At 39.2% G+C, this 27,643-nt stretch overlaps 1 protein-coding gene across 9 annotated transcripts in view; it reads right to left on the reverse strand.

Annotated features, from left to right (window-relative positions):
- The window catches only part of MAP3K13 (mitogen-activated protein kinase kinase kinase 13), a 169,701-nt gene that overhangs the window by 64,018 nt on the left and 78,040 nt on the right, over nucleotides 1-27,643 (reverse strand). Inside the window, exon 1 of one of the 9 annotated variants that reach the window (XM_041731846.1) lies at nucleotides 13,406-16,359. The exons of the other annotated variants lie outside the window; for them this stretch is intronic. The gene's annotated coding sequence lies outside the window, so the exon portion shown is untranslated. Of the gene's footprint in view, nucleotides 1-13,405; nucleotides 16,360-27,643 lie in introns of those variants that run through there. 9 annotated transcript variants of the gene reach the window in all.

Genomic DNA, 27,643 nt, shown 5'->3' on the forward strand with positions numbered 1-27,643 from the left:
GGATTTTCCAAGGGGTGCCTGAATGGCACAGTTGGTTAAGCAATCAACTCTTGGTTTTGGCTCAGGTCTCAGAGTCTTGAAACTGAGCCCCGTTTTGGGCTCTGCACCTCTCACAGAGTTGCTTAAGATTCTCTTTCCCTCTCCTTTTGTCCCCCTCCCCCCAGCATGGACGTGCGCTTGCTCTCTCTTTCTCAAATAAATAAATCATTAAAAAATAATAAAAGGAGGGCAGCCTGGGTGGCTCAGTGGTTTAGCGCCGCCTTCAGCCCAGGGCGTGGTCCTGGAGACCTGGGATCGAGTCCCACGTCGAGCTCCCTGCATGGAGCCTGCTTCTTTTATTTACTTATTTATTTATGATAGTCATCAGAGAGAGAGAGAGAGAGAGAGAGAGGCAGAGACATAGGCAGAGGGAGAAGCAGGCTCCATGCACCGGGCTCACCGGGAGCCCGATGTAGGATTCGATCCCCGGTCTCCAGGATCGATTGGGCCAAAGGCAGGCGCCAAACTACTGCGCCACCCAGGGATCCCAAGCCTGCTTCTTCTTACTGCCTGTGTCTCTGCCTGCCTCTCTCTCTCTCTCTCTCTCTCTCTCTCTCTCTCAAATAAATAAATAAATAAATAAATAAATAAATAAATAAAATATTTTTAAATTTTTTTAAAAATTAAAAAAAATAAAAGGATTTTCCAAGAGACCATAACCAGGTATCTAAAATTATGAGAAGAGCCAAAGGAATAATTTTCAAATACCTAAATAGCTTCAACAGTCATTTGTGGAAAATTTCAAAGTTGAAATTGTATTATTGCTATTTTCACAATTACCCTTCCTTGAGGTCTCTAATCACAGGACCAGTATAAGTGAAACGCAGACAAGTAGAGGAAGGTCAATGTCGAGAAGAGTGAACAAGACCAAGAGTTTTCTACCAAATCACCAACAGCTCTTGTCACTTTTCAGAGAAGACGATATTACAGATAATCAGGATAAGCAAGATTATCTTGAGGATAAGGAAGAAGCAAGGATCTCTAGACTCTGGACCTAATGTCCAATTTTAATTGGGAAGCAATTAAAATTATATTCATGAAAGATCCCACTCCTTTAGACTTTTAACATTGTTTTGTTCTCCTTACTCAACATTGTTTTTACTCACAGTAGCAATCCTGAGTTTTAATTTTTTAAGATAATGATTCAATCCAGATGATACCCTAGAAAATGTGCGATAGAATATTTTGGGTTTTACCAAGAATAGAAATTTGAAACTGGCAAAGATCAACCATTTTTCACCTGTCCATGTCATTGTTTTGGAACGTGAATTTGACTTTATGCTAGGGAGTAATCTAAACCCGGTCTTTAATTATTCATTGGGGTAGTTTCCATTTCTATTTCCAATATATAGCTGAAATTTGCAGACTACTAAAGGATCCTTGATAAGTCCCATCTGCCCAAGATGAGGATGACAAGGAAAAACATCAATAAATATTAAATATTTATTCTAAGTGTTAAAAAATTATTAATGTACAAGGAAGTTCTAATGGAAAGAAAAATAAATGCAGAATAACAAACCGTGATAGAAAACAGGATGTAGTTTCTCAATACAAAGATTTCTCTTACATAGGATGGAATTTAAAGACATATTTAGCTGCCTCCCTTCAGAAATTATAATCTGAACTCATTACAAGTATATATATTCAAAATGTTTCTAAAAAGTTGCATATAAATTGCATTTTTTAAAAAGCTAACACTTAAAAAATCCCCAATAGAAGTCACTGTTTGAAGTAATACTATGGAAAATCCTTTTGAAATGGTAATGAATGTACCTGTTATTGTACTTGTTTTGTTAACTTGATTTTCTTCTGTCTCAGTGTTTGGTATGAAGCCACTAGTCAACTCACTAGCCATTGCTTCTCATAGCTCTTTAGTAAATCAGTCTGAGTAGTTAATATATCCTATCCTTATCATATGTCCTGGGCTTGGATACAAGTTTATATTAAAAATGTGTGCAAAATAATATCAAGTAAGTTTTGTACAAAGCCTTGAAGAATTTTTTTTTTTAAGATTTGTTTATTTATCCATGAGAGACACAGACTGAGAGACAAAGAGGCAGAGACATAGGCAGAGGGAGAAGCAGACTCCTTGCAGGGAGCCCGATATGGAACTCGATCCTGGATCCCAGGATCGTGACCTGAACTGGAGGCCAGTGCCTAACCGCTGAGCCATCCAGGCATCCCTTGAAGAATCTTTTTAAGTAAACTATGAGGGTTGGTACATGGACTTTTTCTGGTTATGTGAAAACATTCCCCTGCCACCCACTGCCCTTTTCTGGTTTTAAATAACTATTGGCAAACTTCTGTGTATGTGTGTTTAGCTGTTCTTAAGATAAAGCACGACCCATAGTCACAACACCTTGTAAAGTGAGGACAAGTAGAGACAACTCTATCTGGAGAACATACAAAATGCCAATGGTCCTTTTGGGCTAAAAGGCTGCTTGTGACAATAGCTTTGAAGGGGGCATGATTGTTTTTTGTAACTTGTACTTCCAAAAGGAATGGATATAACATAATCGTCACTTCCTCCCGTTCATAATCCATTAAAGAATCTTATTCATGTGTTGAGCTTATATTTGTATTAAACCTTAATGCTGGGATCCCTGGGTGGCTCAGTGGTTTAGTGCCTGCCTTCGGCCCGGGGTGTGATCCTGGAGTCCTGGGATCGAGTTCCACATCAGGCTCCCTGCATGGAGCCTGCTTCTCCCGCTGCCTGTGTCTCTGCCTCTCTCTCTCTCATGAATAAGCAATAAAATCTTTAAAAAAAAACCTTAATGCCTTAATTTTACCACTAACACTTAATATTATAAGTGATCTCTTTAATATGTAGGTTTTTCTCACTAGAAGAGAAGCTTGCTGAGGGTATGGACTATCTTATTACTGTTTTACCCATCATCTAGCATGGAACCTGACATTAATTAAGGTCTTATGAATTAATGAGTTGAGGTAAAAATTTCAAAGTTTTCGAAGTTTAAAACTAACACTTTAAAAATGTGTTCCAAAATGCTTTTCAGCTTCATATGATGTTCTTGAAGTCTAGAATTCCAGAATTTATGCACCATGATTTTATAAATATCAACTTGTATTCTTCAACACTGATGGATCTTAAAAATTCCAGCCTAGGGCAGCCCGGGTGGCCAAGCAGTTTAGCGCCGTCTTCGGCCCGGGGTGTGATCCTGGAGACCTGGGATCAAGTCCCACATTGGGCTCTCTGCATGGAGCCTGCTTCTCCCTCTGCCTGTGTCTCTGCCTCTCTCTTTTTGTCTGTGTCTGTCATGAATAAATAAATAAAATCTTAAAAAAAAAATTCCAGCCTACATTCCTAAGGCAGGACACATACATCCCTTGAATCATTCCAATTGCTTTTGATCCATCTCCAACTTCACTTCATCTTTCCTTAAGATTAACACCCAGAATCATGCTCCAAATGTCACTGGTCCTGTGGTTGTGTATTAAGGAGAAGATACTGTTTTTTATTTCATTGCTAGATCCTTTCTGATGATACCCAACATGTTAGTGAGTCATGAATATATACTGAGCACATCTCATCAGTGAATAACCTGCCAACACTGCAAAGTTCCTCCCAGGGCCATAATGAACCAGACCACAATGAAGCCGAATATATTATAAATAGTTGCTTTGCCCACAACCCATTACATTATGCTTATGATGTGTTGTAATAGGAAAGAATGTGTAGTTTCAAGTTGGAAAGACCTTATTTGAATACTAGCTCTACCACTTATCTAGCTCTGCCACTGATGAGAGTATGGCAAGAAAGAAGAAAGAAAGAAAGAAAGAAAGAAAGAAAGAAAGAAAGAAAGAAAGAAAGAAAGAAAGAAAGAGAAAGAAAGAAAGGAAGGAAGGAAGGAAGGAAGGAAGGAAGGAAGGAAGGAAGGAAGGAAGGAAAAGAAAAGAAAAGAAAAGAAAAAAGAAAAGAAAAGAAAAGAAAAGAAAAGAAAGAAAAGGAAAGAAAAGAAAGAAAACAGCATGTAACAACACAGATGAATCTCAAAAGAACTAAGCTAAGAAAAACCAAAAGCTAACACAAAGGGCTACATACTACAATTCCATTTATATGAAAACCATTTATAGGAAAGACAAAACCACAAGGACAGAAAACACAACAATGGTTATTAGCAGGGGTAGGGGCAAGTGAAAGGGGACCGATTTGTTTCTCCCCCTGACTCCACCCTGCAACTCTAGTACTGAGATCTTCAAAAGGCATCCTGAAAGCAAAGTCCCTGAGCATCCTGAACCAGAACACATCAATAGCCTTGCAATGGGCTCCTTGGAAAGCATCAGCATTTTAAATACACTGATACTTTTCCTGACACTTCTACTACAATGCTTTTGAATAAAGACAGTCCATTTAGTTGTAGGAGTTGTAGCAATCGCATAACTTTACAACTTTCTGTATGTGTATACATTAGAATTAATCTTATATTTAGAATTCTTTAACATCCTTTGAGACAGAGGTACCTTTAGGTTATTTCTAAATGTAAGTTAACAAACATGAGTCTAGAGAATAAGATAAGAATTTAGTACAGTCAAGGTTACATGACCTTAGAATCTAAAAGCCACTCCTAGATTTTTCCACCTCAGAGTCAGTGTTGGCTTAAAGATTAAGGTAAAGATCCAGGGTCTAGTGGCAGAAAAAAGTTAAAGAAGGAGAAACTAGTTATATCCTGAGGATTCACAAACATATAATCAGCACATGAATCCTTTCTCTTTCTTACTGAGGCAAAGCAGTGTCCTTCCCATAAAATCTATCATTGTTTTATGATATTTCAAGCATGCTTTCAATGTTAATTTTTAAACTTTATTTTACTGGATAAAATTTTGTGGGATATACCCCACATTTCTTCTGGGATGATCCCACTCTCCACTCTACAATTTCCAACTTTCATTTGAAAGATTTTTCTACAGAGCCCCTTTTCACTTCCTCAGTACAAAAACAAGTAGATTCACTGATGACAATGGGTTTTGCAATGAAGCATCCTTTCAATCTCACTAGATTGAAATTAATTTGAATTGAGCACCAAAACTTAAAATATGAAAACAAATCTTTAAGTACCTATGAGGAAATCACAAAGCCCTTATACATAGTCAACTAAATGGCCTTCTTCTCATAATCATTGAAAAACAATAGGGCTAGGATGGTCCACTAATTGTATCAGTTACTTAGAAATTAAGCCACTCACAATGCCCTGGACATGCTAGGTTGTGGACACAGAGAAGCTCAAAGAACATCTAATTATTTTTTAACCCCAGTAGATTCAGCTTCTGATTTATTCTCTTTTCTCTCTCCTTATGTCTTAGGCAGAATCAAGAAAAAAGACAATTTCCCAATAGCTAGGATTTAGTTTAAGAGTCAAATAGGTAGAATAAAAATTTATTTAGCATACTCCTAAATAGGCCTGCCATGATACTGGCTTTATTTCAAGCTCTTTCTTGTTCACATGGCAGTATAATTTAATTAAGGGAAGGTGCTACAAAAAGAGAAGTTGAGAACTAAATTGCTGGCTAGGGATGGCTAAATTGAGAGTCAAGTGGTACCTTAGGCTTCCTGTTTTTCTGACTTCAAACTGTTTTAGGTAATTTTTCCTGACTACCCTGGCGCCCTTCAGTCTTTTTTAAGTTGTCTGCTACTGGACTCTCACTCCTCTTTCACCCATGATTCCTATGTTATACAATCCTAGGAGGCTTCATTCCCAATGGCAGCCCCACTTTTATTATTTCTCTCTCCCACAAATGATTCCCAAAGTTGAAGCTATTTCTCACAAGATCGATGGATGTCAACTGGTTGTTTCACTTTAGGGAACTACAACCAAGTGCTTTAAGCACACAAGGTAATAAATACTGTAAAGGGACTAGGGTAGTTCTCCCGATTCCCTCACTGCAATAATCAGAATGTGCGTCTCCCCAGAGTTCATGTGTTGAAATCTTCATCTCAAAAAGTGATAGTTTTAATAGTAGGGGACTTTGGAAGATGCTTGGGTCATAAGAGTAGAGTCCTTATGAATGGGATTAGTGCCCCTGTAAAAGAGGCTCCAGAGAGATCCCTTGCCCTTCTGCCATGAGAGAATACAAGAAGTCTGCGACCCAGAAGAGGGCCCTCATCCAACCATGCTGGCACTCTGATCTGACTTCCAGCCTCCAGAACCATAAGCAATAAATTTCTGTTGTTTATAAGCTACCCAGCCTGTGGTGTTTTGTTACAGCAACCTGAATGGACAAAGAAACTCACTAAGTAAACATGCACTGAGCATGTGCTCAACAATTATGATGCCGTGGATGATGGGACAGAGATATATTAGACTGTCCTACCCTCGAGGAGCCTTCAACCTAGCGTGTCAGATGATCAAGTAAACAAGTAACTGTAGAACAGGGCAGAATTAGGTAAGCCTTCAAGAGCTGAGATTCAGCTGGAATCTACAGGGCTGTAAAATGCCCATCACAGTAGATGGCACGGCAGGGGGTACAATAACTAATTCTGAGAATATCACGGTGAAATTCCATAGAGGAAGAGAAATTTCATCAACAAAGTGGGACCTAGAAGAGTCATACCAGTGGGGAAAGGGTGGAGGATGGGGTGAGGCAGGGGTGTTATTTGGAGAACACATACATCCTCATCAAAGAGAATTTCATAAAAGAATGGAGGGCAAAATAAAAGGCATTTTCCAGGAATAGCAAGCAGTCTGGAAGACTGCTTGGAACATAAGGTGCATGGAGGGCAGTGATCAGCACGGCTTTAACTATAGGGTGGTGGAGCGTCATGGAAGGTTTTGAATGCTGAGCTAACAAGTCTCTTTTCTCTGATCAGAAGAATTTGGCTTCATAAAAACCATTACTCATTACTCATGCAATGATCAAAAAACTTTTGTTCAAGACCATAGTAATTGGAATGAGCAAAATATGTAGTTTCTGAAATCATGCTACTACACTAAATAATGCCTAAACACCTTATTAACAAAATAGAATTGTTTGGGGGGCATAAATTTGAGGCAGAGTGTCCTGTAGGCCATCCTTTGAGACAGAGGTACCTCAAATGTGTTTGACACAAACACATTCTGCAGAGCCACTTCTAGAAATGGAACAGCAGCCAGAAAGGAAGGCACACACTGGCCTTTGAGCAAAAAAAGGAACATGCCACAGGAAAGGCTCAACATACTGAGATGCACTGCTGGTAAGAACACCACCTAAAGACGTATGACAATTTTATGAATTAATAAGACTGGCTACAAAATTTGCAGGACAACTACAAAATGCAAATTCTAGAGCCTCTGTTCAAGAATTTTTTTTTAAAGATTTTATTTACTTATTCATGAAAGACACAGAAAGAGGGACAGAGACATAGGCAGAGGGAGAAGCAGGCTTCCTGTAGGGACCCTGATGCAGGACTCGATCCCAGGACCCCAGGATCATGATCTGAACCAAACGCAGACGTTTAACCACTGAGCCACCCAGCAGCCCCCTGTTCAAGAATTTATAAGAATCCTAAGGCAGAGACAGCAGAGCATTAAGCCATGTGTGGGCACCTGGGCTTACACACCCATTAAACTGGTCTGATTGCCAACTCTAAATTTTAATGATAGTCCACTTAGTTTCCACAGGCTGGCCTATATAAAGCAGCCCTCACACTCAAGTGTTAACTTTTGCTACCGATATACCCCTGGCATTGACCCCATCTCCACCAGTGTGCTTTCCTCTCAGCCTCTGCTGGCAGCAGTAACTACAGGAGAGCCTTTCTTAGAGAAGTGGGAGCTTTCTCCCCTCTTCTTACATTGCCATTCCTCTGCACACAGAAAATAGGCCCTCTCTCTTTAATCTTTTATGTTTAAAATTTTGCCTCTTCATAAAGTCATAAATAGGAGATACACTCTCAACACATCCAGGGGTTAATCTTAAATTAATCAGTGGGTGATCCCACTGATACCTGACTTCCTTGTTCATGAACATGTTCCCTGAAGGAAGGAAGAGAGAAAAAAAAGACTTAGGTCAGCCAATTTTGTTACTTGTTAGTAGGGTTGGTAAGGAAGAAAACAAACAGCTAATGACTTAAAAAAAAAAAAAAAGTCATGTAATTACAGCTCCTATATATTGTCTATGTACTTCATTCATTCTCCCTGACCTTCAATGGATAAACTGGTTCACCTCTATCAATAAACTGCCTATACTAGGCAATAAAATCATGGAGAAGAGGATCCCTGGGTGGCTCAGGGGTTTGGTGCCTGACTTCGGCCCAGGGCATGGTCCTAGAGTCCCGGGATCGAGTCCCACATTGGGCTCCCTGCATGGAGCCTGCTTCTCCCTCTGCCTCTCTCTCTCTCTCTGTGTGTGTGTGTGTGTCTCTCATGAATAAATAAAAAAAATCTTTAAAAAAATCATGGAGAAAAGACATGTCTTTTTGGAGTTGTATTAGTCTGTGGCACATAGCATTAACTGTCAAAAGAAAAAAGTGAAACAGATAATTTACTGTAGCTGTGAATTCTACTGAACTAATTGGTATTCGTATTGCACTGAGCCTTATGCTTCATGTGCTATTAAAAGAGTGCAAGTTTGGGCAGCCTGGGTGGCTCAGCGGTTTAGCGCTGCCTTCAGCTCAGGTTGTGAACCTGGAGTCCCGGGATCGAGTCCCATGTCCAGCTCCCTATGTGGAGCCTGCTTCTCCCTCTGCCCGTGTCTCTCATGAATAAATAAATAAAATCCCTTAAAAACTAAATTAAAAAATAAAAGAGTGCAAGTTTTTATAATGTTAGTGTATTATTATCACTGCAGAACTCCAATGGCCCTCGACTTGCATTTAGTTCAGAATGCTAAGTGGGGTTAATTTGTTTAGACTTTGCCAGTTTCAGAACATTTAAAGTCAGATACTCTCAACTGATCTGACTTAAACTCTTTGTGTTACACTACTCCTATTTGCTTTAGCTAGAGAGGAATTATCTTGGCCTATTAATAACTTGCAAAGTACTGTATATGTAGCTGAAGTTTGACCCACAAGTCGGTCTTTCGTTTCATTTTGCCTTTCTGTTTTCGATTTGAGAAGGCTATATACTACTGTCCTGTGAACATGCAAAGGGTTTTTCTTTTTACATGCAGAGATATATCTAGTACCTGAGAACATTGTCCCTCCTGAGCCACAGCTTAACAGCATTAGCAGAAGCAGTTCAGCCAGAGGGGAATTGAACAACAGCTGAGTACAGTCTAATAATTTACACTGGGGAAAGCCCTTGGAATTCAGAGGCACACTGCCCAGCTGGAGAGACAAATCTAATCTCTGCTAATGATCTTCCTCCCTCTCTTTTCCTATCAGAGCTGGGCTTTTTACACATGCGCACATAATTATATATGCACACTCGGAGTCCAGTGAAGCCAAACAACACAGCACCCGGGATTAAATTACACAGTAAGACTTCCAGGCGTCATCTGGCTTCTACATCCTGTCCAATAAATGCTATCCATGGTTCATGTTGTGGAGCTGTTAAAGGTCTCAAGAGTTCAAAACCATATACAGCTAAATACTAAAATTTAAAAAGTGACACATTTCTGGTTTTGAGACTGAATAGAATAAGCATGTAAATTGGTCAAAATAAGCAATTATATATACTAGGAGACAGATACATGGACTTTGTCCTAAAAAAGACCTGAGACTGTTGACAAAAATGCACAGAGTACAATAGGTAAATAGACAAAGGGAAAAGAAGACTGAAAGGTAAAAAAACAAAACAAAACAAAAAACCCAAAGTAAAACCAGAGAACAAAAATAATTTGCATGCTAACAACTGTTAAAAAAAAAAAAGGTACAGATCTAGACCGGAGTTTTCTGTGGATCAAATGAAAGAGAAAGACACAATTCAAAGTAAGATAAAAACACACCAGTCGTCCAGGAGAAGCTGTGTTTATTTGTACAAAGGCATGTGCGGGCTTTCTTCCACAGATCAGTCCAAAATGACAAAGATAAAACAGCCTCAACAAATATGGTAACACCTTTTCTAGGACAGTTTTCAGGGCCCCTCTCCCTGTGAGGTGAGATTCTCAGGTATTCCAGAAGAGCAATGCTTACAATAAGGGATTCCAAGCAAACAGTGTTTTAAAAGTCTGATTTAATCCAGAAGAGCATAGACTACACCTTCTTCAGGAAATCTTCCCATTATTTATTATTATTATTATTATTATTATTATTACACTGCTTAATATATTATTTAATAATAAACCATATTTATCACACTCCAGCTTTCAAAAAAACCGAGTAACTGTTTTCTATTCTCTGGCAAGAACCTGGAAAGCAAATATTCTTGGTTTTCTGGTACGGGATAGACCCATAATCTTTAACAATCAACCAAGAAGAAAGAGCTGATACCTTCCCTATGAAAATTCAAACCAGAATTAGTGCCTCAGTTCCACACAAAATCAGGCCAAGAAAAATAAGCCTGACCATGTGGTTATTTTTTAGTGTAACACATAACATGCTTCACACTCTGATGAAATTTTATTTTTGTCAATGTTTTTAGAAGTATTTTTATACAAAGCCCTTCGTAAATACCATCAATTATTTTTTAAAAAAGAAGAATGAAGCAATTCAATAGTTAATACCTCTGCTGCTTTACTGAAGTAAATGAGGAGGGGGGTGGTGTGAGTCACCATCTGGGGCTATAAATTATAATCCTGCTACATGGTAATGGACGGAGGGCTGATCCATGAAGCTCCCCTAGGAGAATCCATCTATCAGTGCAGCCATCCATAGAAGACACTGAAGAAAAGGGCAGCTCCAGGTCCAGACAAGGGACTCTGCTACAGCAGAAGGATACAGAGCTGGTGGATTTTCAAAAGCCAACTCTCAGACACCAACCCCCTTCACCAAACCCCTATACCAAATTTCTGAATTCAAGAGATTATAGGGAGAATTCTCATACTTTAAATACTGACAATTAAAGGGAAATTGAGGATTTGAGAAGCTCTGGGCAAAAAAAGTCCTTAAGTGGGAGAGACAAAAAATAGGTTCTGAGCTGCTTCATCTATCTTTAATGAGCTTACAAATATGTCTTGAAAAGAAAAAGGTGATGTTAGGGGTGCCTAGGTGGCTCCATCAGTTAAGGGTCTGCCTTTAGCTCAGGTTATGATCCCACAGGCCTGGAATAGAGCCTTGCATAGGGCTCCCTACTAGTGGGAAGTCTGCTTGGACCCCCCACTCATGCTTTTGCTCTCTCTCTCAAATAAAATCTTAGAAAAAAGAGAAAGAAAGAAAAAGGTGATGTTATTTACCATAGAATAAAAACTACTGAGAGGGGCACCTGGTTGGCTCGGTCAATAGAAGGTGCAATTCTGACCCCTGATCTAGGGGTCATGAGTTCCAGCCCCATATTGAGTGTACAGATCATTTTTAAAATAATAAGATTTTAAAAAGGCAAAAGAAAGCTACTGAGAAGTTAACCTAGCAAGAAGCTTCACAGTTTTGCATGCATATGCTTGTATAAAGTTGCACATCCCCAAACAAGGTACCCTAGTGGCTGATGACTCTCTTCTGTCCGCTTCTCCCTCTAAGGGTTTAGCTGAACTATTTCCTTCAAATATGATAATTTCAAAAATGGTACAAGCAAGTAAAAAAAGACAGAAGATAGGAATGATCCTAATAAGTAGGAAAACAGTGCCTAGAAAAAAAAGGATACTTTAAGGTCTTACATTAAGCCTAAAAGGGCATCTAAGATCATTCTTAGAAAGAGAATCCAAGTGGGGTGCCTGGGTGGCTCAATCGGTTAAATGTCCCACTCTTTATTTGGGCTCAGGTTATGATCTCAGGAGCATGAGATCAAGCCCCATGTCAGGCTCCATGCTGGGCATGGGGCCTGCTTAAGATTCTCTCTTCCTCTTCCTGCCCCTACCCCTAGCTCGCTCTCTCACTCTCTAAGAAAAATTTTTAAAAAGGAATGCTAAAACAACTGGGTTTTTTCCTATGTTGTTTTAATACCTAAAGCTTAGATCTATCACATCTTCTAAGATATTCAAGGACTTTTAGGGACCTTCTCACATCAGCTCTCACCATAGCCACCTGAGAAAAGCACTCATCAGGTTTACCACAAGACGGCGTGGAAAAACTCTCGTTTCTATGAGGAAGGCAGTTGCTTATCAGATATCTTCTATTCAGCTCATTCAGGGATTCAACAAATTCTTTGTTAATCACCTAGGGTGCTGGCTCTGTCAAGCAATAATGGGGATACAAAGATGAACAAGGTGGTGGACCCCTGCTCTGGAGGATCTTACAATCTATTAGCAAATAAATAATTACTCTGTAGATAAGAAGCTCTCTAAGAAAAACAGGTGCAAATTTTGAAGTATAAAGAAGAGAAAATTACTGTCCAGGATGAATAGGGAAGGGGTATAAAGAATACCAGTCAAAAAAATATCAGTCAGGGATCCCTGGGTGGCGCAGCGGTTTGGCGCCTGCCTTTGGCCCAGGGTACGATCCTGGAGACCTGGGATCGAATCCCACGTCGGGCTCCCGGTGCATGGAGCCTGCTTCTTCCTCTGCCTGTGTCTCTGCCTCTCTCTCTCTGTGACTATCATAAATAAATAAAAATTAAAAAAATATCAGTCAGAGGAATAGGCATGCATGAATGCAACAGAGGTGTGAAACAAACCATGTGGTTATCTGGCAAGAAGGGGAAATGTCAGCAGGTACTGGTCGGAGGTGTTGAGAGGAGAGAAGATAAGGCTGGAAAGGTAGATTATTGTTTTTCTTTTTTCTTTTTTTCCTTCTCCTACGGACAAAGAAGCGTGGAAAAGTGAAGGGAAGTGGTGTGATTAGATCTGAAAGATGATTCTGTTTAAAGGGAGAAGATGGATTGGATGAATGCTCAAGTATGGGAAAAACTAGGAGACACTGGGAAGAATCTGGGAGTTATTTAGAAGACAGGATTGACAGGACATAGTGACCAGCTAGGTATGATGGTCGGAGAGAGTCTTCTAGTGAGGAGGACGAGGTGCTACACAAACCAAGGTAAAAGATCCAGAATAGGTGACAGGGTCAGAACTTCAGTGAGAAGGTAACAAGTTAGGGTTTCCACTTTCACTTATTCTATCAAGCAAGGCAGCCGGAAATAGAATAAGGAAGTAGCTAAACTGAAAATGGGATAAAGGGCTGCAAATACTGTTGGGGAGACAAAGCTGAGAGAAAAGTTTCACGTAATTATTATACTCACGTCAGGAGAGTCATACATTTTATGGACTCCCTTTATGCTTAGCTTGGTGATGAGTATTGTTTCTCAAGGGTTATATTATCTCTTTCCCTTATCTCTTTCATGATCCTCCTGAATCTACCAAAAACTCTTCACCATCTCCCACACCAGGCAGACACACAATCTCCTCCTACCCTTTCCTAAATCCAAGAGTGTTCCTTTCTTCAAATCCCTCTGTCTTCCATGAGCCACTTTCTGGATCTCCTCAAAAAACCTGTGACAGCAAATGGGTACAACAGTGAACACAGATAATAAACTACTTTTATCATTTAAGGCCAAGTCCATATTCCCATTAGTTATTTACACCTTTATTGTTTCATTCCTTTACCTAAATTTTGAATAGAGCACTTCGAATAGAACACTACTTCCGAAGGCTAATGACCAACAACAATTAAGACTGTATAATGTGGGCACCACTGTTCCAAAGGCCTTTCAGAGCAGCCTGATATCAGAGTATATTTGCATTGACCCTGAGAGTTTAGGTCCCAGGGAAAATGATTCTGATTCTGCATATATCTGCAAGGGATAGGAACCATGACTGCCTAAGGACAAGAGAGAAGTTAGTACTGCAATTCAACAAACATTTCCTGAGTGCCTGCAGCATACTAGGTGCTTACGGTGCTTCTTAGAAGCTATACAGGAATATAAAGATGTAAAGAGGCCATCCTCTTTATCTTTTGGTATGCCTTAGATATTTCATAATTAAAACCAATGGGTCCTTGCTCTTCAGAATTCAGGTCCAGCAGAAGAGATAGCCACAAACACAAATGAAAGCAGGCCATGGTAAGTGCTTATAACAGAGGTACCAAGTACAGTGGAATAATAAATAACAGATTCATCTTTCTACTTTGGGGAATAAGAATCTGCTCATCTGTCTTCACAAGGATATGAGACCAACCATTTGAAATTTGTGGAGAAGACATCTTTCTTGCTGATTGCATCTGACAAGCCTTAATATTTTTGAATCTACAACAGACAAGGAATTCAGGTTAGCCCATTGGATGACAGGCCCAAAGCTGCTGCCAGGCCTTCCCTCTGAGGTCTTGGTTATTTCTTAGAACAGAGAGCACTGCTTGTCAGCTCTTTACTATAGCACATCATTTCCAATGCTCCTTCTCCAAAATCTGTCCACACACCTCAAACCCCTCTATGGGCTTCTCCCATCATAGCCAATCACTGTTCTATTTTCCTCTTTATTACCCATCCCACACACAGGACAAGGGGTGACCTTAGAGCTTCTAGAAAGTAATTTTACAGGACAAAAAGGCTGCAGCTTCCCTTTAAATGCAGTCCTTCCAGAAGGCAGGGATAGGCCAGGCAACCTTTCAAAGTCCCCTTGGCATATGGGCAGGCTCTACTCCGGTCTCATCCTCATTGTCACTGACAGGCCTGGGACCAAAGCCTGACAGGAACAGAAAAAAACGCCTGGCTCTAGTCCACTCCCCAAACTTCATGTGAGGAAGAAAAATGTGGTTTGTGTCTTTTTTGGCCATATGACTTCTTAGATAGAAGAATCAGATTGATGACTTCTCCCCCATTGTAAAAAGGAAAGCAAAGAAGAAAAAAAAAAGTCCTGTTCAAAACAAGGAGTTTCTCATGAAGCTTTAAGGAGATGTTTTTACATAATTATAAGGAAAGATTTAGATTTTCTCCATCAAAATCAAAATAAGATTATCTATATTACAACATAAATATTGGCCATGCTAAATATGCTGCATACTCAAGCATTTATATACTGTATAATAACATTTAATATTACTCAACATTTATGACTTAAGTAATTTTGCAGTTTAATGATTTGGAAAGAAGCTACCAGGAATCAGGAGTCCCAACTGAGTCATAAATTAGTTGTTTAGCTTTGGGCAAGTCATCTAACCTCTCTGGGCCTTCATTTCCTCATATGCAAATGGAAGAAATTGAACTAGAATGGTCTCTAAAGTCCCTCTTAGCAAAAACACAAAACAAAAACAAAACAAACCATTCTGTAAATATAAAGAATCAAAATAATCAATAATGGAAAGGATATATCAGAACTGATTCGCTCTCCCCATCACTGGAAATGCTCAATCTGTTAGAGAAATTACAAGACTCCTGCTTTAGTAAGGAAGATTGAACCAAATGACCTCTCCTATGTCTTTCAATTGTAAGATTCTCTCAGTTTACAGGTTACTTTTGGAGATTATAGAACAATTACAGAATAAGATTAATTTAATAATGAAAGTGGGGAAGGGAACACCATCTTCTAGGTACAGTAAATGTTTGCTGTTACATTAACAGAGTAATGACAGGTATAGCAAGTCACTGTGCAGCTAATAGGGACTGTTTGTCTTGGGCCAGGTTGCTAGGTGGTGTAAATAACTCTGCAAACAAAACACCCGGCAATGAAAAGTTCTAAATGTCTGCAGTCACTCCAAAGTGAGCATATAGGATTTCATCACATAAAGCCTTTTGATTGCCAGTCAGGAAAACTAAGGAAGGATAGAAAAGGATCACAATGGGCTCTCATTTGTTTGGGGGCATACAGATACTCCCTGTGGTGTGCTCCACTGGCTTATATTCTTAGGGAAGTACATCAACAGAATGGCAAAAAATGGCAATAATCACTGCATTATCTTACATTTATATATGGAATTGAGTTTCCAATGTAATTCCATATATTTTAATTTCATTTGAGCCCCATATGAGCCATGTGAGGTGAACAGAGCAGGTATTACTGACCTTTCTCTGAGGAAAATTAATAACTTTCCCTTTCCCAACAATGGGGAAATGGATCAAATCCTTATAATATCACTTTCAACTTCCTGAAATACTTTTGTCACAAAATGTCTGAAAGAATATATCTACCTGTTAATGAGTTCAGGATATTTGCGTATTTTAGGAAATGGCAGAGGAATACAATACTCTCATGAATTTCAGGAAAAAATTTTTAAAAAGGAAACCAACAAAAATAATCCTGAATTGTAATGGTATTTTTAAAGCTGAATTAGAAATAGATGTTAAATAGATGTTAAACCACCTGGATGGCTCAGTTGGTTAAGCATCTGCCTTTGGCTCAGGTCATGCTCTCCGGGTCCTGGGATCAAGCCCCTGCCAGAGTCGTGTCCAGCTCCCCACTGAGCAGGGAGTCTACTTCTCCCTCTCCATCTGCCCCTCCCCCTGCTTTCTCTCTCTCAAATAAATGGAAATCTTAAAAGAGAGAGAGAGAAATAGATGTTAAATTAGAAATGCCTGTTGAATCTGAGAAATAAAGAGAACCAAAATGCTATAACTAACCATATCCAATTTAAGTTATAGCAATGTGATTCTAGAAACATGTAATGGTAAAGGTTGTTAAAAACAAAGAATTTGAAGTAGCTGATAAACATATCAAGAAACTAATACCTTTCTACAGAAATTTTATTTCAAAAAGCAAAGTTTAGGTTGGCAAGAATTAAGCAAAGGATTTAAGTCCTAAATATAGCCCATGTTAAAATAGAGGCAGATTTTGGTATAAAGTAAGCATCTAAAAGCTTTAAGCCTTTAGAAGAAAAACATGCTAACATCTGTTATGGCACCTATTATGCTTCTTCTTTTTATATATTTTATCTCATTAAATCTTTATATCTTCACGGAGGTCAATATTACCACCATTTTACAGACAGAAGATTGAGGCTCTGAGAGGTCAAATAATTTGTCCAAGATCACACAGTTCAGTGGATGGCTTGTTAAGTCTATTCGGCTTCAATCTGGGTCCTTTTAGAAAATTACCGCTTCCTAGAAAAGGTAAATCTAAAATTTGCAGTTATATTTGGTTACTAGAAACATAAGAAATTAAAAAATAATGAGGCACCTTTTCATCTTTCCTAAGAATTGGGAGGCTGAATATTCCATGAGGTTGTAATTTAACTCACTCATCCTAGTGACATGAGCTTTAGAGTCAGAAGAATTGGGTTTGAATCCTAGAATTCTTATTTACAGTAAGCAGCTATCTGATCTTGGGTAGGCCCTTGATTTCTTCAGGCCATGATCCAGTATGTTAATCTTTCATTCTGTATATTTATGAAATATCATTACTGGATGTTATATTAGACATCCCAGGGATAGAAAGATACATAAGACTTTCTCTGTCTTCAGGTTTTATTTGCATTAAATCAACTTAGTTAAATCAAAATCACTTTCTACATTCTTAACACTATTCTTTAAGACTTCTATTCCGGGCAAGCAGGTACATAGGGGAAAGTGCCAAAAGGGACATAAGATAAAGGAAAAGTTGTAACATAGACACTACAGATCAGAGAAGTATTGGGAATAATTCCTTCAAACCTTGTAGCCAGGTAATCCCACCCTGCATCACACTTCTGTTCTCCTTTGTTACTGCCAAAGATGTAAGTCGGCATTTCTGGTTTATGGTCTCAACCCTGTACTCTATGCATCCTCTTCCCTGACCCCATCTCCCACTTTCTCTTTCCTCTGAAACTTTCCCACTTGCCCCTCCTGTTCCATTTTCAACTTCTTGGCTGTTCTCCCTCAACTTTCCTTGAATGAATGAAATGGAACAGTTGACTTTTCTCTTTTCCTCTCCGTTTACCATCACCACATCCGACCAATTGCCAAAGTCCTGGAGAGATTTTCTTGTCAGGGAAAATTGTCAAAGACTTTGAAATGGGCAAAAAAGAATACTGGGTATCCTTGCCTAGGGCTCCACTCTCAGTTTCTGGGAGCCTTTCCTTGGTTCTGAGATACTTGCAGCTGAAAATTATAGCAAACATTTAGTAATGCAACTGATTGTTGTCCAGAGGAATGTAAAGGAATCCTATCTGGTGGAATGCAATGGGTTATCAATGCTCTGTGGATACTGACTGGTTTTGTTGCTAGTTGCACATTCATTTTGGCACACCTGCATTCCTTATTGCCTATAGATATATGTGTTCTTGGACTTCTTACAGCACTTTATTAGCTCCCTCATTAATTGAGCTAAATACAATATTTGACACACATTCATTATATATGTGTATGAATCATTATTTTACCCTTTAAAAAAAGTATCCTTTAACATTCTGAATATCTCTTTAAATTTACACACTCCTTTCCATCGCAATAACCCTTGCTAGCACAGCTCATCTTCACCGTTGCCTAGATTATTTTAACAATCCCCTAATTGTAGCCTTGTCTCTAGTCTCTCCATCCTATTCCATTCTCTCTATAGCCAGAGTGCTTTTTCTAGCATGTAATTCTGAACATACTACTTAACTTTGTAAAATCTCCTGCTCCTAGAATAAAGTCCAACCCTCTTGGCATGATTTGCTTCTCTAGCCTTATGTTTGATACAGCCCTGCAATTCACCAGACTCATTTCAGTTCTCTGAATTTGCTCTGAACACTTGTGATCCTCTTTGCATGCAATGCATTCTGTACCACTCTCCTCTCAACCCACCTTTGGCTTGTTCTTTAGGGTTCACATCTGTTATCATTTCCTTCCTGGATCACTCAAGTCTGGGTGAGATACCCCACTTATGCCCTTCTCTAGCAGCCTATATTCATTTACCCCTTCACCCCCCACCTCTAACAGCACATATCTCTATATTATAAGGACTTTGACTATCTCCCCTACTAGACTGTAAGTTCTGTGAGAGCAGGTGCCATGACTAGCTTGTTCACTACTGTATCCCAGTACATAGCACAGCATCCAGCACATAGTTGTCATTCAAAAACATATTTTGAAAGCCATGTTTTCTGCAGTGTCCCAGGATAATAACAGGAATTTTCCTATACAAATCCTTCTCAAGATCTGTGACCCAACCCCACCCCTCTCCCACAAAAAAAAGCATAGGTTAAACTCAAATAGAATGCATGTACTTCAGTTTTAGGCTTTTATTTTATGGAGTCAGAGTGAAATATTCAACTTATCTGCTTTTTAAATTGTGAACAGTTCTATGAAATGGCCATTCCTAGGAGACATGAAAGACGGTTTTGTTTTACTTTCTCTATGTCAGGGAAAAGGGAATAGGAGCAGAAAAATAGCATGAGGAAGGAAAGAGAAGGCCAGAATCACGTGAAATGGCCACAGCACACATGCTCAGCCATTCACTGAAACCTCACTAGGTTATAATAACCCTCATCATATACATCAGGGGAAACTTAGAGGTGTTCAGTAACTTAATAGGCATAGATAACTAATAGATGAGACTGCCACGACTCAACTCTCTGACTTCAGAAACCAAGCTATTAATCATATAGAAAGAGTAGAAAACAGAGAAGTTTAAAAAACTGTGTTTAGGCAAGACAAATTATTGACAAAGCTTGGTTTCAGTGGTACCTACCAAGTACCCAGTTTACCTTAGCCAAGGTTTTGCAATTCTGGATTTCTCTTTGACAGTCACATGTGACTTGGGACAATTTTGATTTAACACAGAATACTCTCTTACATTAATGTAAGGTCTTTCCTAAGAAGGTTAATTCCTTTGACAGAATATTTTGCCTCTGCCTCTCAAGCAGGTGAAAAGGTAGTCCCTCTTGGTATCTCATAACTCTGAAAGAACTAGTAAGACACACATTTTATTTATTTATTTATTTATTTGTTTGTTTGTTTATTTTAAATATTTTATTATTTATTTGGCAGAGAGAGAAAGTGCGCACAAGCAGGAGGAGAGGCAGAGGGTGGGAGAAGCAGACTCCCTGCTGAGCAGGGAGCCCGATGCAGGGCTTGATCCTACGCCCCTGAGATTATGACCTGAGCCGAAGGCAGACACTTAACTGAGTGAGCTACCCAGGCACCCCATGACACACATTTTACAGTGTGACATTATAAGAGCAAATTAAAGGTACTACAAAAATCTGAGAGAGAAAAAAATAACTCTATCACCCTAACTCAAAAAATTTTGGCATACTTCCTTCTATTTTTTTATTTGAAAAAATCTTAAACATAACTCTGTTCTACTCTTGAAACTTTGATGCCTGTTTCTTTTCCCTTACCAAAACATCATACATTTTTCATCTGATTGCATGGATTACATCACCATCATTTTTAAATGTCAGCATATATTCTATCAATTGGCTATTAACTAAAGCTAATTCTGGTTATTTGTCTTGTTCCATAAAATCACTTCAAACACTGAGAAATATAGGGGTAGGTTTCTAGTCACTACATTTTCATCAACTGATCAATACATGAACTTGTTTTATGTGTGTTTCTATTTAAAGACACCTTACTTGATATACATTGGTGGGTTTGGTTTTTTTTTTTAACATTTTATTTATTTATTCATGAGAGACACAAAGTGAGGCAAAGACATAGGCAGAAGGAGAAGCAGTCTCCCTGCAGGACTTGATCCTAGGATCCCTGAGCTGAAAGCTGACGCTCAACTCCTGACCCACCTGGTGCCCCTGACATACATTATTGATTCATTCATGCTAAACTCATGGCCAACAGCACAATAACTAATGCCTATATGAAACATATTTTCTTTGTAAGACACATCACAGCCTTCTTACACCTACGAATACTAGGCAACACTGTAGCACTATGCTTGGTGCTATTTTAAATGGTAAAATCACCAAGAAAAAGCACAAAAATGCAAAAAACAGCCCCAATCAGGTTAAAAAAAAATATATATATATATATTTGAGAGAGAGAGAGAGAGAGAGAGCTCGTGGAGAGGTAGAGAGAGAAGGGGAAAAGCAGACTCCTACTGAGCATGGAGGAGAAGGACTCAATCTCATGACCCAGAGATCATGACCTGAGCCAAGATCATCTTGTGACCTAAGCCAAAAACTAGAGTCGGCATTTAACCAACTGAGCCACCCAGACACCGCATCAAATGGACTTTGAGAAGGCACTTGTTTACAGTATGGACACTGAAACGTGAAGGAAGAGAGTATCCACCTTGCACCATCTCAGTTGGGAGCATGTACTTCAGGCAACTCAAATTTTTCTCTGTTCTGCATATGTCTGTCTGTGAATGGCTGTAAAAGCACCACAAGCATTGATTTGGAGGTTAAAAATAAATTTTAGTGAATAGGTGAATTAACAAATACACAATCTGCAAATAGTATCAACTGTATTTTCCTATTATTATTCCTATTAACTGTATATTTCCTATTATTGAACAGTTAAGCTATTTTCCTATTAAAATAATTCTGTGATTAAATCTTTATGCCTAAAATGTCTTTCTCTTTTAGGAGTATTTTTTAAGAACTACTGGAAGAGTTATAATTTTGGCAAAGCCTGCTTAATGAAGTTCTTGGAATGACTGACTCATGTAGAGATTCTTCACTACTTACAAAGTGTGGTCTTAGAACTAGTGGCATTAGCATCACCTGGGCACTAATTAGAAATACTGATAAAATCACCCCAGACTAAGTGAATCAGAATCTGGTCTTTAACAAAATCCTAAGTGATTCCTACGCACATGAGAAGTCTGATAAGTTCTACTATAAACCAAGGATTCTCATGTTTGAGTATGCATCAGCATCACCCAGCTAGCTTGTTAAGACACAGCTGCCTGGGCAACCCCCTCCCCCAGCATTTCTGATTCAGAATATCTGGGGAGTGGCCTGAGAATCTGCATATTTAACAAGTTCCCAGGTGATGCTGAAGCTCCTGGTTATAGGACCACACTTCGAGAACCACTATGTAAGCTGCTTCATGAGTAGGTCTCCTGCAGGATTTAAGCTTGCAGTTTTCAAACTAGTAATACATCTTATTTTATGGGGAGCGGGGAATGAGAGGGGAAATAATCAATGCACAGCTCATCAAAAGAAATCCTCCCTGAATAGGGCCATGTTTTGTGAAGGCAAGCTAGCTAGCCAGGGTGGTTAGACTCAGTCATGGCTGGTGGGGGGAGGCCAATGTGGTTGGGTCAATTGAGAAACAGAAATAGAGGGAAAAAATCTTTTTTTTCTCTCGTTATTTAGGCACACTTTATACAACAACCTAACAATAAAGTATCTGAAAAAAAGTCTTATTGAGTAGTTTTTCATAAACTATATTTTATCAACTACATATAAAAATAAGAGAATCTGGAGAATCCGCTTGGTAAAAAGTATCAAAGAATTTTTTTTTCTTTTTCAGTTTCCTATGATAATATATAGCAATACATAGCAGTGAAAGGATAGGTCCCCCAACCAGGCCTTTAAGCTTAGTTTCCGGATCTGGCAAATCCTTAGCTGCAACCACCCAGGAAAGAGCCAGAAGAGATTTCTCTCAGAAGATAAGAAGTCCTGAGACTACAGTTTCCTCATTCTGAGCCTTTAGGTCAATCCTCACACACAACTGTTCTCCACTGTAGACACCTCTGGGCACAAGCCATATGCAACTCAGGTAAATCACAATTACCATCTCACAATGCTCTTAAACTTGGTGAAGATACAATGAAATCCAGTCAGTTTTCTGCAGAAGTACTCCCTTGGAGTGACTTCCTTTTCCCTTGGAGCGACTTCCTTTTCCTTACCCTAGGGACCCTTTTGCTCTGCATGAATAGTGAGGATCTCTTGTCATTCCTTTTCTCTTTCCAGACTTGGTCCAAGGTTTTTGGAATCTGAGTGACTAGCTCCTTTTTGGTTTTTAAAACCATTCCACAGCTTTTTAAATAGCAGGAAAAAGACAAAGGCCATTAATAAGACCATCTGTGGCAAAAGCAATTTGACTCTAGCAAAAGCCAGTATCAAAGGTGTAAGATTCAGTTAAAGGAAGTCCTTATCCCCGTTGATAACCTTTGATCAAAGGAGAGCCGCTGATGGGGAGTGAGTACTGTTCCAGAAGCCTCGACTGGAGAAAAGATCATTGGAGAAAAGATTGGAGAAAATAGAAAGGATTATGTGATTGTTTCTCTTGCTCGAAGAAATCTACTCTGGTCTCCAGGTTTCTGAGGATACTTAAAGGTTAGATTGGAGCCTGGCTTCAATCATTAACATAAGCAGCATAAAGCAAATGTTCAGTTATTTTGGATTAGACAGACAGATGGAAGGGGTTCTGCTCAAAAATGGCCAGAAACAGGAGGAGGAAGATGAGGAGGGGGTGTGAGAACCTGGCAAGGGAGTAAAATGTCTTTTCAAATTGGCTCTTCAGCCCTAGCAGCTGCACTATCAGGTGGGTATTTCTCAGGAGTTTCTATGCTTAGCAAAGACTTTAAATGAGTCTGTACTTTCAGTCTAGAAAATAGTGACTGAATATATCCAAAGGTATGTTGCATCTGTTTCTTCTTCGTGTTCATATGTATTTGAATTTGTTGTGTGAGAGGAAATAATTGGTGAGTAATTAGTATAATGCTTAATCTTACTTTAATCAAAAGATTATCCTCCCTTGGAAAAGGCAGTCACGGCTTTGTATTTTGGTGGGCTTGATCTCACTCAATTATCCATGGTTCTATCTGCGCCTGCGGATCTCCTAATGTGTCCCATTAGAGGCAGGCAGGACAGCTCCCACAAATGCAGGCATAGTGCCTCGGGGGTAATAAGAAGCCTCCGTGGATTATTTTGCAAATTGGGCCCTTTAGTATTAGCAACTGTGACAGCTCTCTTTAGGACTCTAAAGGAGTCTTTTTTTTCATTCTGGCTCCCAAATCCATTCTCTTTGGTTTAAGATAGAAGCTGCTGTCCTCACTGCCACCTGCCTATGGTGAACCATCAGCCCAGCCACAGTCTCCCTGGACTCTGCTCCACCCCCACCCACCTCACATTTTTTTTCTATTACCCTTCTCCAGTCCTTTGTCTTTGACTGTTTCCTGAGCCCTTCACCCTCAATCAATTCATTCTACGGACTTTTTGGAATCTAGAGTTTCACTAAAATGTCCTCCTAGTACTGCTCAATTCAACTATTACCCCAGCGCAGGAATTCAATACAAGTTAGCTGATTGAAGACAATTACCATCTGTCAGTGGGAAGTTCTACATTGTTTTTCCCTAATTTTTAAACCACTAAAATCACACAGTTACTACACCTTCTCTTAGAGTTGCCCTGTAATACATGATTGCTTTATGCAAGATGGTTTTACCACACTGCTACACAGAGAAGTATGTTTACTAAATGGAACCCACTATTTGAAATTATTATAGCTGTTTGGACCAGGTATTAGACCTCTCTCTGCTTCACTATTATACAAATGAAAAAAGGATACAAGAAAAATTCTAGACTGATGAAACAAACCCTAAAATGGAAAGGATGTTCCTCTGTTTTGTAATTTTTACAATTTATCTTTTTCTTGACAAAATCTGCAAACTCGAAACACCAATCTATCAACCAATTTGTTATTTGGAGAATTCTGGGAAGAATAATTTTCAAAAGCTAGCAACTCTCATAAAAAATAACAGACTTATTTTTTTCAAAGACTGGCTGTACCATTTATGGATTTAGTGGTTCTCATTTTCTATTTTGGCATAGTCTTTCACCCTTCATCACGCTTCAGCCTGATTTAAAGAATGATAAGAGGTAGTGAGAGATGGAGAGAAGAAGTCAAGATGATCAATTTTGCTTCTTAAGAGCAATAACAAAAGTCAGATCAAGGAAAAGACTGTAACACACAACCAAACTAAGGTTATTAGATTATCTGTTGCCATATTCCCTATTAGCCCAGACCACCAAATCACCAGTCTAATGGAAGCTCTTTCTTGACTACAAAGAATAATGGCCAAAACAAGTGACATTTATGTGGGCATGCCTAAAGATGGCAAGGTCAGATCTCATCAGGACTCTACTTCCTGTTTATGAGGGAGTCCTTGGGCATATCTCAGTGATTTAACCTTTCTGTGTCTCACTCAGTTATCTCCATCTGAAACACTTATGATATTTTCTCCTCCTCCTCAGCTGTAGCAGTATCCCCTGGGGGCTAAACTTCTAGAAAGTACTATGGAAGAACTAGAGTAAAGGTAGATTTTAACCAGGTTGTCTTAGAAGTTGTCACTTGTCTATTTGATGCTGGTAATAATGAGATTCCAAGAATATTAAAATGTTGAAGCTAGAAAGGATATTTGAGATCACTAAACAAACAAACAACAACAAAGTCTCATATTTTGAAATGAAAGCTGAAGACAAAGTTTAAGAAGCCAAGAGAATATCTTGCCAAGGATGACCTGACACTGCTACATAGATACTTACTACCTTAGTCTGATTCTTTTTCCATTGCATCTTTGTGCCTTATAGCAGGCAAACAGAAAACACATTAATTTTATCCATTTAATTTTAAGTAATCTTTTAGATAAAGAAAGAAGGCAGGTACATGATTGCATAAAAGAACCTCATTACTGGGGCAGCCGAGGTGACTCAGCGGTTTAGCACCGCCTTTGGCCCAGGGCGTGATCCTGGAGACCCGGGATCAAGTCCCATGTTGGGTTCCATGGATGGGAGCCTGCTTCTTCCTTTACCTGTGTCTCTGTCTTTCTCTCTCTCTCTGTGTCTCTCATGAATAAATAAATAAAATCTTAAAAAAAAAAAAAAGAACCTCATTACTAAAAACTTTACAAGGCTTCAATTCATCCTCTGTTCAAGGTGTTGCATGTGAATCTTCTGCTAACGCATAATAAGCAAGACATATTTAAGCCTGCACTGGTGGTTCTTTGCTTGATTCATCTGAGTACTAGAACACATCCTCCTCATTGACTATCACTCACCATGCAGCAATTCGCAGTGGTGACATTATGAAAGGACATCTCCCTGCCACAAACACACACATCCACCCACATACTTACAAGGATTTATCCTAATGGGGCAGCAAGTAAAATTTGAAAAAAAAAAAAAAGTTTCCCAAGTACCACCTCTGCTCTGGCCTCTACCCAGCAAAAAAAATCATTAATCCAAAAAAAAAAAAAAAAAAGGTCCTTTTACAATAAACAAATGTAGACAAAAAAGTGTCTACTCTGTTCAATCACTTTATAGCCCATGTGTGGCACAAACAGTGAATACTAAATATTCACTTTGAGTTTTAGTCCTTAGAGCAGTTTTCTTTGTATAACAATTGTACGTGACTTGGTCAACCACTGACCCCTTGGTTTGAAAGTTCCTTAACTTTCTGAATCTGTATCTGCAAATACAGCATACAATGCAAAAGTCCCTTTTCAGGGGCAGCCCGGGTGGCTCAGTGGTTTAGTGCCAACTTCAGTCCGGGGCATGATCCTGGAGACCCAGGATCGAGTCCCACATCGGGCTCTCTGCATGGAGCCTGCTTCTCCCTCTGCCTGTGTCTCTGCCTCTTTCTCTCTCTCTCATGAATAAATAATAAATAAAATCTTTTTTAAAAAAAAGTCCCTTTTCAAAATTTTAATTTACCTTAATTATTTTTTAAAGTAGGCTCTACACCCAACACGTGGCTTGAACTCATGACCCTAAGATCAACAGCTGCATGCTCTATTCACTGAACCAGGCAGGTGTCCCCAAATAGTCCCTTTTTGGGCCACCTGGGTGGCTCAGTGGTTGAGCATCTGCCTTTGGCTCAGGGTGTGATCCTGGCATTCTGGGACTGAGTCTCGCATCAGGCTCCCCTCAGGGAGCCTGCTTCTCCTTCTGCCTAACTCTCTGCCTCTCTTTCATGAATAAATAAATAAAATCTTTTTTAAAAAGTCCCTTTTTGACTTTACCCCACCCCCAGCACGCTCTATTCCTCTCTCACCTTTACTTTTCTCTTTAACATTCAACACTGTCTAAACCTACTTCATTATTTGTCTTCCCCAATAAAATAAGCCCCCAAGAGGGCAAGGGCAAGAATTCTTGCGGGTTTTGTTTTTTTTTTACCACTGTGTACTCAGTACCTAGAACACATACTAAATGCTCAATAAATATCTGTTGATTAAAAGAATGCCAACACTTCGACACCTGCCAGTTCTATTTGATACATCCTCTTTCCCATTACAGTCTCCCCACCATTCCCTTTAATCATTCTCTCAAATCTAGTACACTCTGTCCTCTTAGGACTTTTCCTGCTGGCTATACATAGGCAGAGTATAGCTAGCCTGGGCTCCATGATTAACTGTCACATGATAATCTTCATTTATGCATGTCCTCTTATCTTCTACTGCACTTGCTGTACCAACACTTAATCCTATATTACCCCCACCATTCAATTTCTCTTACCCCACTGTCCAGTCCAGAGCATTGCAAGAGAAGACCATAGAGTCATGCTAGACCAAACCAGTAACAAGTCAAGGTAAGCCTCAATGTTCTAAACCCACGGTATGCAGAAGAAAGAATGGAATGAAAAATTAGACCTGGATTTGAGAATTGGGTATGATGTGCACTACCTGGTGTCTTTGGCTGAGTCAGAATATTCCTGAGCCTGTTTTCTCATCTGTACAATGGGGGTAGTAGTGTCTACTCATACCATGAGGATTCTATTTTAAATGAAATAATGTCTGTGAAAGCTCCCAGCAGATTTCTAGGCATGTAGAAGTCAATAAGTGTTAGCTCCTT

Source organism: Vulpes lagopus, chromosome 17 (assembly GCF_018345385.1).
Source record: "Vulpes lagopus strain Blue_001 chromosome 17, ASM1834538v1, whole genome shotgun sequence".
Classification (NCBI taxonomy): Eukaryota; Metazoa; Chordata; class Mammalia; order Carnivora; family Canidae; genus Vulpes; species Vulpes lagopus.